Genomic DNA, 13,910 nt, shown 5'->3' with positions numbered 1-13,910 from the left:
ATCAGCTTATCAGTGAATACATACTGTGTGGGTTCTTTTGTGATTGGGTCACATCACTCATTTCCTACCACTTGCCTAAGAATTTCATGAATTCATTGCTTTTAATAGCTGAGTAGTATTCCATAATATAAATATACAAAGAAACAATTCACATATCAAATGATGCCCAAGAAGAAGAAAGGAGTGGCCCCTGGTCCTGGAAAGGCTCAATGCAGCAGTGTAGGGGAATACCAGGACAGGGAAGTGGGAAGGGGTTGATTGGGAAACAGGGGGAGGGAAGAGAGCTTATGGGACTTCCAGGGAGGGGGGATCCAGGAAAGGGGAAATCATTTGAAATGTAAATAAAGAATATATCTAATAAAAAAAAGCACACACATGCAAAAGAAACTCTTTCTGTGCATTGAAATACAATTTGTTACTTGAGCTTCCTGTTGGTAGTCAATGGTAATTAGTGTATCTCATGTATTAGATGCTAAGTAAGTTGATCATGGGTAACTACAAAATCAGCCTTCAGTGGAAACTAAGCAGATTTTTTTGTATAAACCTCTGCCAACTCTGATACTTTTCCTTCTATTTATATTTATCCTGTTTTTCTGGTTTCTTTTAAGTGGCTAAAATAATTCAGATATAGAAGCACAATCATAAAATGGGCATTTCTTGTTTTTAGAGAATTCCTCCCCAATTCTTTTTCTTTTCATAGTTTCATTTCTTTGTTTATTTTTGAGACAGAATGTCACTATGCACTCCAAGCTGTCCTTGAATACACACACACACACACACACACACACACACACACACACACATATATATATATATAACAGGGTGACCTCCAATCCATAATTTCCCTGCCTACATTTTCAGATACATTTTCAGAGGGTTACAGGACCTCTAAATCCAGTAGTGAGTGAGTGAGTGAGTGAGTGAGTGAGTGAGTGTGTGTGTGTGTGCACGCGCGCGATATTTCTCTCCTCTTTGCTTTAATGCCTATTTTCATTCCCTTCCTGAACGGTCACTGTGTCAGGCATTGTTGTATGTTTATTCCCCCAATGTGGCATTGTTTGTAACTCACCTTTAAATTTATTGCCCAGTGCTGCAAACCTAAATCCTTTATGAAACCATGAAATATATTTCATATTGTTGCTGTAATCTTTGGATTGAGAAAAAAAGGTAGTGGTGCCTCATTGCCTGACCTCAAAATATCAACAGATCTCTAGAAAGGAAAAATCATGGCAACAGCACAGAAAGCAATATACGCAGCAATGCCACATAATAGAAATCCTGGAAGCAAATGAAGATGTCTGCAGTCATATTGTTTCTTTGCAGGTCTGATAGGATCCATTGGGAGAAGCCTGCTGGGAAGATCAGGTGTCCACATTCAGAATGAGAAATAATCATCATAAGTAGATTAAAAATTATAGATGTTTCAGAAGATGGGTCAGCCTACCCTGATATAAACATTAAATAATATATATGTCCTTCTAATAACATTGTATCAGAGAAATGTGTAGAATTTTGTTGTGAAATAGTAAAATAAAATTAATTACTTGAATAAGTGTATTGGTGGAGAGTCAGTGGCGTTAATTATTCTGCATCCCGATGAACTCCACATACTCTAACTAGTGCTTCCTCAAGCATAAAGAATCAATGGGATGGTCTGTTGTTGTTGTTTTCCTGTTTGTATGTTTGGTCTTATTACAGTTTGTTTATATCTGGTCGTATTCTGGTTTGTACATATTTGATATTATCATTATTAATTTTATATTTTTTCTATATTCTAGTAAGAGGGAGGGGAGGATTTTGTGTGGTAAAGGAAGTGTGAGGACCTGGGCAGAGGGGGGTGGGAAATTGTAATAAGTGTACAGTATATAGGAAGAAAACTAATTTTCAATATAAATAGAGTGAACAATGAACGTCTATGTGTTACCCTTGCTCACAAAGTGTTTTGGGTACTGAATACATCAGCAGATTCCAAATTTCTATCATCTCTTTTGTTGACTTCATCATGTCCAGCTCTTTAGTTGATGCTTTGAGTACATAATGGATAAGATACAAAATCATTAAAAATATACAGACCATTATAGATAATGGTATACAAGCTTTAGTCAGCGTCTGAATCTTTGCGAGTCTTCCTGGACACACGAATTTCTGATAATTACATCAGGAAGGCTCTCAACTGCTTTTATACCCTTCTACTTCACTAAGCTAGAATTGTAGTGGTGAGCTATACAGTTCTCACCAATCTTCATTCTGATTCTAAATTCCTTCTGGTATTCTTGTGTATCATTTAACACTGAAGACAAATGTTCATATCTTGTCATAGTTCTTTATAGGCCCATTGTTTGTGCCTATATTGTGGTGCAGCATAGTAGAATTTATGGCATTTTAAAAATTTATATCATGAATTTTGATCTTAAAATATTCTTCCCCTTCTATTTAATCCTATTATTATTAATTTTGATATTATTACTAATAACAAAATTTATACAAAGAATTTTTTAATCTACAACATACCAATGACATGTCTCCATCCCCCCTTGAACCATTACCTCCAATAATCACCTCTACTGTCACTAGCAATTATACATAAACTTCTCAATTCTAACTCATACTATAATTAACATTTTATATTTTTAGTAATTATATTTTTGGAAAAAATAACTATTCACTGTTATTGCTATAAAGTACATTAGTATTGTTCACACACCTGATATAAAAATAAAATTTCCTTAATAAAGCATTCACATTCTCACCTCCTATATCATGAACATCCTTAGTACCGAGCGTTCTTAAATTTAAGAATATTCACTCATGTGGCTTGGTTTACCTATCTCTATAATCTATTTCTAGTGAACTCCGTTATGAGATCAGGTGTGGATCTATATAGAAAGGTGGTTTAGAGTGAAAGTGATATTGTTCTTTATTATTTAAATGAGCATTGCTGCCCAGAAACAATATGTAAAGCCATGAGCAAAACTGAGAGGCACCTGAACATCTGGGAGCATCAAACCTTTGCATTAGTACTGTGAAATGATACCAAGCCAGAAACTCCATTGCAATTTGTGTTCCAAGACTACTCTTGGTATCCAGATGCCCTGCCTTCTTGTTTTCTATACAATGTCTAGATGCAATCCTATAATATAACTCTTTCTAAAACCAGTGTTCTGTGGGCTACATGTTATGCACAGATTGCAGAGCCTCCACAGACCACCAGGGAACACCAGGACTACAACCTGAATGCACAAGCAAAGAGTCATTATCCAAGTTAGAGCTCAGACCCTCCAACCTCTCCAATGGATGGGTGTAGAAGGTCCTGAGCTAGTAAAGCCTTGCCTATTTGTCAGAGTGCTAGCAGAGGGAGGGGCTTTCCAACTTGGCAATTACATGATTGGCTAATGTTAGAGAAATAACTGCTTGGCACATTCCTATTGACTTGCATTGATTTCAGATTGTTATGTAAAATTTTGTAAAATTTTACATTAGAGCAATCTATTTTGACACATCTGGAACATTAGGCATGTTTTTCCTAAGAGACAATTCACTAAGGATGGAGTAGCTGTTGTTAGAAAAGTTATGACTGTTGCTAGGGGGCTGGGAGTCTTGGTTCCTCAAACAAGTCATGGCTTTTCAAGTTCCTGAGTTTAGCTTGAGGACAAGCTCAGCATAAGATATAGTCTGGATACAAAGTAGAGTTTATATGTTAGACTGGGCCCTTCAATATAATTATTAATATGAGATTTACATTAACTCAAAAACTTACATGAACAAACAATACATTTCCTTTTTCTTAGGAAGATTAAAAGTGTATTTATACTTTGTAAGGTAACTAAAATTTTAATGAGGCATGATGTTTCATGCTTGCAAATCCAGAATTTGGAAATCTAATGTAAGAGAATCACATTGTGAGAGAAGCCAGTGTGGGCTATACAGAGTTCCTAATCAATAGTGTAAGACCCTGTCTCGGAAAAACAAAGGACAAAACAAAATAAAAATTTATCTACGGATTCAGTTTATTATATTTATAAAAACACAATAAATGCCTACTGATTTTTAAACAGTATGCATAAAAATAGGATTTCATTTTCCTATCAGATTTTATGAAATAATAATGAAAACCTTTATTTCAGAATAGAAAGAAAATATTGCAGAAAGATACATTGAAAGTTTAGTAAATAATCTCATAGCAAAGGTAACATCTAGAGAGCTAAGTGTTGGATAATTTTCTTCAATCTGTGCTCTGTGTATGATATCTGGATTCTTGCAGTGTGAGGCAATGCTGGAGTTCTTACCTTACTGCCCAGTTTTCTTTACTTCTGTTCTCTGAGCTCCCCTGAGTGTTTTCTCACCTACCCCTCTCCCTCTCCCTCCCTCCCTCTCTCTCCCTCCCTTCCTCCCTCTCTCTCCCTCCCTCCCTCTCTCTCTCTCTCTCTCTCTCTCTCTCTCTCTCTCTCTCTCTCTCTCTCTCTAGAACTTACCCTTTGTGCTTGCCCAAATAAGAATGTTCTTCTCAACATTTCCTCATGTAACCAGGAAGTTATCCAAACAGTACTCTCTACTTTAGTTAACTATGTTTTTTAGATTTGAGGCTTATTTTCTTTTAAAAATTCTGTAATTTTACTTAGTTATGAGGTTTAGTTGAATTGTAAAGTAGTAAAACTTTAATTTTACCATATTTGCTTTTATGCACACTTAAAATTTTGCTTTTCTATCTAAGATAGCATTTCCAGGAATCTTCAAATAAGGTTGGAAAATAAGAAAATAACCTCCGGAAGTGGGAAAATATTTGAAATGTAATTAAAGAAAATATCCAATCCAAAAGAAAAAAGAAAATAAAAGAACCCCAATTACTCTTAACTATGGTTATTCTCTTATACTTTTTGATTTGGGTCATGGCATAACTCAGGAGAGAGCTAATATTTATTGCATTATTAGTTTTATTTTCAAGTTTGGATTTCTTAGAATTTCATATAATCTGTTTTATTTTCATTCCCAACCAATGTTTCTTACACTTTGCATTTGTCTCATTGTCTACTTTACATGTAATATATATGTTATACACACACACACATACATACACACACACATGAACTTCAAACTCCTACTATGCTTTTACCAATTGTACAAAATTACACATATTAATTACACTGTGATTTAAAATGACCACTATACAGAGAATTGAACTCCATTTGTATTTTATAAATGGAGTAGAATTTTACTAAAAAGTAAAGACTCTTTTACTAAAAAGAGTCTCTTGGAAATCTCCATTATATATCATTCCCTTTTTATTCTAACACTGTGTGTAACTGTATTTGGGATGGTGCGAACATTGAACTCCTATCTAGTTCACGTGTCAGAAAGATGACAATGAGTACAGTTCTATGGACAAGTTAAACAAAGATACTTGAGAATCAAGACAGTAAGAGATATGATAATTTGACTCCATCAAAATATTAATATGACAAATCTGAATATGTAGTCCTAAAGATGGATGGCTAGGTACATACGTGATATTAGCTGAGTTTTGGTAATAGGTTCTAATGCTCTTAATTCAGCTCCCAAAGCTGGGCTTCCATACATCATAGTCCTTTCCCCAAGCTGGCTTTGAATGGTAATAAAGAATTGCTGTACAGTCAGTGGCTGAAAAGGGAAAAGGAGGTGGAACTTTTAGATTGTGCAGGCAAAGGACTAACCAGAAAAGAGGAGAAGAGAATTTTCATGAGTCAGGTACAGAGGGATCAGGAGTTGAGGTAGAGAAAGCATCCAAGAATGTAGGTGGAAAGGGAATGCAACCCAATGGTGGGGTGGGGGTCGCTGCTCAGAAGGTAAAGGGACAGACAGAAAAGTGGTTTAACTAATATACTGCTACATCTGAGCTGTGAGATTTGAAGAAGATGATCATTTATTGCATTATTCTAGGAAAGAAAAATGCTTCAAAATTGACTCAGTGTTTTCATGCTTTTGTCTTGTTTGATGCTGATAACTTAAGTTCTAAAAATGGAGTAAATGGGAATTATAGGCATGAAAAAATACAAATGGAGTTCAATTCTCTGTATAGTGGTCATTTTAAATCACAGTGTAATTAATATGTGTAATTTTGTACACTCTTTAGTCTTCTCAGAGTGAATCCCTTCACTTTATTTGTTTGAGCTACATACTGTAATTCATGTTACCATGAAGAAGGACTAACCTGGCTTGTCATACTCGCATTGCTTCTACTGCCAGCTTCTGTAAGCATAATAATCATATATTATTATCATGGAAACATCTTCCTTTTAGCAACTAACCCTGTAATATACATTACATCTCCTCTAGCATCCCCTAAATATGAAACCAAGTAGTATTATCACCAAAGAACAAAGAGCTTTGTCCAATGCTGCCAAGCTTACTGTTGCTCAGTGATGAGATGCACAACCCTGCAAAGAATGTTGAGGGGATCAGCAAACTCAACAACACTAAGATTAGAACACAGACAAAGTTTAAACTCTAGTGAATAGGGCTGTAAGGTGAGTTATTGCATAAGGGTAGATAGATACCAATAAGCTTAGAGCATGTGCAGTTTTCATTACAAGCTATGTCTCATCACCATTTTCTTATACTGATCATTGATACACAAGGAAAATATCGTCATCATTGCAGATGACAAGGGGATTTGACCTCTTTAGCAGTTCTTTAAAAACTTCTTCTAGAACATGGTCAACATTCTCTGTAAACTAGCAGCTTCCTACAAAATTTCTATTATAGGGGTGTGCTAATGATTTTATTTGCTTCAAGTTTTTAATCCATCTGTAGAGCAGGGAGTGAGAATTACTCATTCAAGTGTCTTAGTTGAAAGTTTCACTAACAATATTTTAAGAACCAGTAGCATAAATAAATAGAAGATCCACTAGGAAACAATAGCAATTTCATGACACATAATTTCATTTCCAGAATATGCCATATGGTAGATCCTAAAATAAAAGTTTAGAATGAAAACTTATATAATACACACTACTGTTAATAATGAAGATAATATAGAAACTAGAAGACAATTTATGTCTCAAAAGAGTGTCAATTGTTGTGGGCTTGGCCTAATGCTTGCTTGTATTAGTGTTAATATGGGTCTCCAAAATTGCCCAAAAGAGTCCTCACCTCCATGGTGAGAGTCCTCACCCTGGCCCCAGTTCATTCTGATTGGTGAATAAAGATATCAGAAGACAATGCTTAGGCAGGGCAGATAGAAACAGGATTTTAAGATTTCCAGAGCTAAACACCAGGAGGAGAAATAAAGATGAGATCCTACCTGATGGGAGAGTGTGGAGGACAGGAGATCAGCCATGCCTGAGAAGAGTGTAGGGCAGAGAGGTAGAGCAGCCATATGAAGGAACCAGGAGGGTGCATCCCAGTGCAGCCAATATAGAAGACATAATATTGTACTTCGCAAAACAGAACTATCTGCAGGAGGTAGACTCTATTAGTCATGGAGGCTAGGCAGTGGCCTAGCTATTGTGTTATGTCAAAATATAAAAGGTGTGTGTGTGTCTTTCATTCAGAAAGTAAACCATTGAGGTAGGTAGCGAACCCACAGCCAGTATTTACTAACTATTTAATTCAACAGTCAATGGACATCCCACAATATGAAACAGAACACGCAAAATAAAAGACAGAATATAATAACAAGAGTCAGAAAAGATGCAAAGAACCTGGGCCATTATTATTTATGTTAATAACATAAAATGTTCCAGCCACTCTAGAAAAGTGTTTGGAAAACCCATATACAAGTTAAGCAGTAAATTATCACAAGTCTCAGAGATTCTATTCCAAAGGAATTGTAAGCAAATGCAAAAAGCTGTCAGTGGGGCAGTCATCTTTCTTAATGTCTATAATTTAGAAATGGATATGTTGAAGTAGAAGGATTAATATAAGTTAGATGCTGTGCTCTAGCTATGTAGTGCCTAGTAATACTAATCTAAGTTGGTAGTTGACGTTCCCTGTTAAGCCTATCAGCTTTTCTACGTTTTAAGCCAAACAGAATAACTTCTCTCTCCTGCACTTTCTATCACTTCCTCAGTTATGCCTAAATCATAACCACACTTGCATTGATGCTTGGACTTCACATTCGTTCTGAGGATCCCCTCATGCAACTGTTTGCAAACCTGCATCACTAAGACTGCCCTGGAACCGGCTCAGAAATAACAATCATTCTCTTTCTGTCTCTCCTTTTGACAGCTGTAGACATTGGCACTGTCCTTACCAAGTGACTTTTCTCTCAATTTCTGAAATTGTGGCCAAGTGTCTTCAGAAATAATTATACAACAAAGTGAATATTCAAAGCAGTATGATTTTTAGTTAAAATACAGAAATAATTGGACTTTTATTTGTGTGCTAAATGACAAACAATTCATTTATAAACATCATGAAAGGATAGCTTTCAAGACATCCCTGTAATGTGGTGAAACAATATCTATTAATAAAATAATAAACTACTGAGCAATATGATTTTTGAAAGAAATATGCAAATTTAAATATGCAAATAAATGTACATTTATGAAAATAATTGTTCTAAATAAATCTAGATTAGAGCTTCCATGGAACTGAGGCTGGGCATGAGAACTAGTTTTATGTGTTTGTTTTTAAACTATTCTGTGAATTAAATATTATTTCTAAACACACTATCTGATTGTAAATTTTACTCAACATGATGCACAAAGGAATTTTTAAACAAATTTTCATTTATATTTCACCAGTGTTTTCAGAGTTACTATCCTTATTCATCACACTGCATATCTGGTGTATCAGTGTGCAATGGATACATTAGATATGATGATATTCCTAGATGATATTCCTAGATTCCTATAAGATTAAATTGTAGGAAAAGAATAACCTTTGTGTATATTTTATGGTATAAAAAGACAATAATGTCAAGGTCTTTTACTTTGTTTTATTATGTAGTAATGATTAGTATTAGGACTGTCTCTTGGTAGAAGTCATTAGAGTCTTTGGTAAATACGTACATAATGGATTTGCTGTGCAAAAATAGACTGAAGTTTGTCTTTTGTTAGTGTGCTGATCTTTTTCAGATTTTCACAGGATTCTCTCTCTCTCTTGTTCTCTCTCTCTCTCTCTCTCTCTCTCTCTCCCCCCTCTGTGTGTGTGTGAGTATGTATGTGTGTGTGTGTGTGTGTATGTGTGTGTGTGTGTGTATGTGTGTGTGTGTGTATGTGTGTGTGTGTGTGTGTGTGTGTGTGTGTGTGTGTGTGTGTGTGGTGTGGTATAAGATCTTTATATGTCTCACTTGGAAGGTTTTCCTCCATGTACTGAGACTTATATACTAGAAGAATCCAATCTGAACTGTGAAAATCCTCATTTCCACTGGGATTTTTATTTTTAGACTTTCACTCTCTATCCATCTGCCTTTGAGCAATTTTCTGTGCTTCAAGCATGAGCAAGCAATATTAATCCAATTTCTAGTTTCTGTGAATCACATTATGTTGGATCATATGCACTTCAGTGCCTTTTCTTTAAAACTTAGTGTTTACTTAACTGTTTCATTATCATCTAACTTTATCAGTGAAGTAGCAGAAAAAAATCATCCATAAACATGTGATTAACTTTATTTCCAGTAGAAAAAGCGCAGAATAATTAAAGAGGATTTCAGTATTTAGATGAAACGCTATCAGATGGACAGCTAAATTACATATTGATATTTGAGCAAATATTAATAAACTTAAAGACACAGTATGCTTTTATGTGAAGACACTTTAATTATGTTTGAATGAGTTTATTAAGTCATCAGTTTAGGTAAGAAAACATCATTTCATATGAGCCATAATTTGTGCAAATTTATTTCCTTCCTTTCTTAGTGATTTGAGAATACTAAAAGTCAAGGATGTGGAACACTCAGAAGGCAGAGCAGGAGGGGGAAAAGACTGGACTGTAAAAGAAGATTAAAGAATTAAAATAGATAAGTAAGTAAGTAAGTAAATAAATAAATAAAAGTACTTGTATTCAAAGTATGAAGCTAAGGCGGAAATTAGGTAATGTGCATTGAAAAGATAAAATATTTTGCAGAAGTGTGACATAAATGTAAATAAATTTGTTTCTTTCTAAATAATTTAACTGTCTCCCCAAAGATAAATGTTTTGAACTTGTCTGTCTGATGGAATACTTTGTATAAATATTGAAATTTTGACTACATGTTGAAATTTATTAATGATGCTCCAAATTAATTGAATTTTCAATATTCAAAGTTTTTATAAGTTCAGAGATATTAGTGACATTTTGGCTGTTATCTATAGCAAACAGTTTATTCTCATGATGTCAATCTATCCATGTATCTATAGAGAGAATATAGAATGGATGATCTAAAACTTATTATAAAATAAAGAAATTGTATATAATCTTGGACTAATTATGGTATGATCTAAGTAGCAGACATGGTAGGTTAAACTGTATTAGCTATCCTCTCCAGAGCAAAAGTCACTTTATGACAATAAAGTAAATACAAAGAAATTCAAGTGCAGTGCAGAAGAAGAAACATAAAGCAAATTTAAGTCCTCATTAGTGTTTGAAATACATTAGTGACAATCTTATTTTGATATGTGTTCTACATTAGAGGTATACTTTTAATTAAGCCTAGCATATCTGTTATTTTCTAAGTTCTGAATATCAGTGTATGTCCTTGCCACGAAGAAGGGAGGTGTTTGATATATCCTTGTAATGGGAAGTAATCAATATTGTAGCTTCGCTCATACAGTGATCATTTTCTTGAAATTGCAGGATTCTTCCCATTCCATCACCTCTGCCCAGTGGAAATATTAGGATATTACCTGAGAGGATCTCTTTAATCTATTATCAGCTATTTTCACACATCTGAACCAGGCTGTAGATTAATACAACAGATAAGCTGGCAGTCAGTTCTAGAGAAAACTACTTCTCAAGTAGAGGAAGTAGAGGAAAAAAATAAGGACAAATAGAATGAGATGTCCTTGACATCAAAAGACTAAGTGAGAATCAAAGATGCTAAACAGAGCATAAATTCACATTCGCAAGCATTAACTAACAGCAACATAAATGCAGATTTTTAAAAATAAAAAAAAACCAAAGACAGAATTTGGATAGAAGAAAAGTTATCTTTAGCTCAGTTGAAAGACTTCTCAAGACTTCCAGGCAGGGTGTAAGGTATAAAACAGAAGCTGTGGGACACCCAAATATGTGCAGTGCCACCAAGCTGTCATGACTTCTAAGACTGATGTGAAAAGGCAGGAAACACCTGGAGACACAAATGCATCTCCAAATCAAATAATAATGGTCAGTCATTTGTCTCTTATTCCCCCTAGCATGTGGAAGGTACTTCCTATTCTAGTGATGTACCTAACTCTAAAACATCAAGCATAAAACCTCCACTAATACTGTCCACATATACTGTTGAAGCCTGGAGTGTTTGTTTGGTGAAACTGAAGAACACATGAATAAGTTATATACATATAGAATACAGCAATCCCATAGTTAATCCATGCTTATATTTTCTAGGCTTCTTGTTCTGACTTTCCCTAGGTGCCTGGGAATTCATTTCTCTTATTTATTTTCCCTCTTACTTTTATTGAATCTAATCTTTTAATCATCCCATCTTATACCATCATTTTAAGACTTGATTTAATGCAAATCAAAACAACCCTGAGATTTCACCTTACACCAGTCAGAATGGCTAAGAGTAAAAATTCAGGAGACAGCAGGTGTTGGCAAGGATGTGGAGAAAGAGAAACACTCCTCCACTGCTGATGGGGTTGCAAATTGGTACAACCACTCTGGAAATCAGTCTGGCAGTTCCTCAGAAAACTGGACACGTCACTTCTGGAGGATCCTGCTATATCATTCCTGGGCATATACCCAGAGGATTCCCCAGCAGGTAATAAGGATACATGCTCCATTATGTTCATAGTAGCCCTATTTATAATAGCCAGAAGCTGGAAATAACCCAGGAACCCAGGTATCCGTCAACAGAAGAATGGATGCAAAAAATGTGGTATATATACACAATGGAGTACTATTCAGCCATTAGAAACAATGAATTCATGAAATTCTTAGGCAAATGGATGGAGCTGGAGAACATCATACTAAGTGAGGTAACCCAGTCTCAAAAGATCAATCATGGTATGTACTCACTAATAAATGGATATTAACCTAGAAAACTGGAATAGCCAAAACATAATCCACACATCAAATGATGTACAAGAAGAACAGAGGAGTGGCCCCTGGTTCCGGAAAGACTCAGTGTAGCAGTATAGGGCAGAACCAGAACAGGGGAGTGGAAAGGGATGGATGGGAGAAAAGGGGGGAGGGAAGAGGATGGGACTTTTGGGGAGTGGGGGCCAAAAAAGGGGAAATCATTTGAAATGTAAATAAAAAATATATCGAATAAAAAAAAGAAAAAGAAAAAAAAGACTTGATTTAAATTGATTGACAACAAATTTAGTTTCATAACATCCTTCCTTACAGATCTAAATATAGAATGAAATAAATATGAGTTTGTTTTCCTTTTAGGGAAATTTAAATTTAATTTGGTTTCTATAAACAATAACCCAGTCCCTGAAAGGCAAAGACTGTCTGTATTCATGAAGATTTTATTCTTTTGGTTATATAATGGTATTTTGTCACAATGTGGATATATATTTTTATTGTTAAGTTCACAATGACCCTTAAATAATGAAATGATAAAAATCTGTCTTTACAAACCATGGATCAAGGAAATAGAGAGCTGACCCCTCCATAGCTTCTGGCATGAGGCTATCACTGTTTACATGGTAGTCATAGTACTGACAACTCTTCCAGTTTTGCTTAGTATTTCCTGAGTCATTTCTTTCTGTGGACTTTCAGCATAATAGCAATGTATTCACATAACCTGTAAATTAGCCTTTCTGTGTTTCCAGAATAAATTGATGCAATATTATACATGAAAGGAGCACATACCTATGCTCAGCTCAGTTCATACTCTTCTGGCCAAGTCCTCATGGCCCCCACCCACGACATCAACATCCTCTTGCATTCAGACATTGGACCTGTGCTATGATCTTGGTTCATAGCATCACTTGCGCTATGAATAGGCTCCCAATTCACACTGACCTATGTGAATGTTTTTTAGTTGTTTGTTTAGTATAGTTCCAGGCAGAGACTTTTTCTGCAGTTATCTGTAGCCAGAATAAATTAATAGTGATAGTAAGAAAGTTGAAATGCACTTTTCTTTCCTATAAAATATTCCTTATTATGGACCTTTGGATTGAATCTTCAGGTGCAGATAAGAACTGAAATATGTACCTCTGGGTATTTTCTTGTATATTTATTGTGGAAAGTGTTTACCTGGCAGTTTATTTGTCTTTTCTTAAACAATGATACTTTTATAAGATTTATTCCTATTTCCTGTTATTTTTCTGTTCTAAGAGCATGTAAAAATAAATAGTAGCTATAGGTCCTCATACTATTATTATGCAAGTATATTGAAAACTACATATTAAAAAGACAGCTGAAATTCAAAAGGAGTATGACAAAGGGTTGGACAGAAAAGGAAGGAAGAGAGATTAAATTATATTGTAATTTCAAGAAATATAAAATAATTTAAAACATATTCCTATGGTGTGAATATACTTTTATTTTTACTTTTATTTTTAATTAGATATTTATATTTCAAATGTTATTCCCTTTCCTGTTTTTCTCTCTGAATATACCTTATCCCTTTCCTTCTCCCCCTGCTCAAAAACCCACCCACTCCCACTTCCCTGTCCTGGCATTCCCCTATACTGGGGCATCTAGCCTTCTCAGGACCAAGGGCCTCTCCTCCCTTTGGTGTCCAACAAGGCCATGCTCTGCTACAAATGCAGCTGGAGCCATAGTTTCCTCCATGTGTACTCTTTGATTGGTGGTTTAGTCCCTAGGAGCTCTGG

The sequence above is a fragment of the Apodemus sylvaticus genome, chromosome 8 (assembly GCF_947179515.1).
Source record: "Apodemus sylvaticus chromosome 8, mApoSyl1.1, whole genome shotgun sequence".
In the NCBI taxonomy this organism is placed as follows: Eukaryota; Metazoa; Chordata; class Mammalia; order Rodentia; family Muridae; genus Apodemus; species Apodemus sylvaticus.
Note: the sequence above shows the minus strand (reverse complement) of the source record.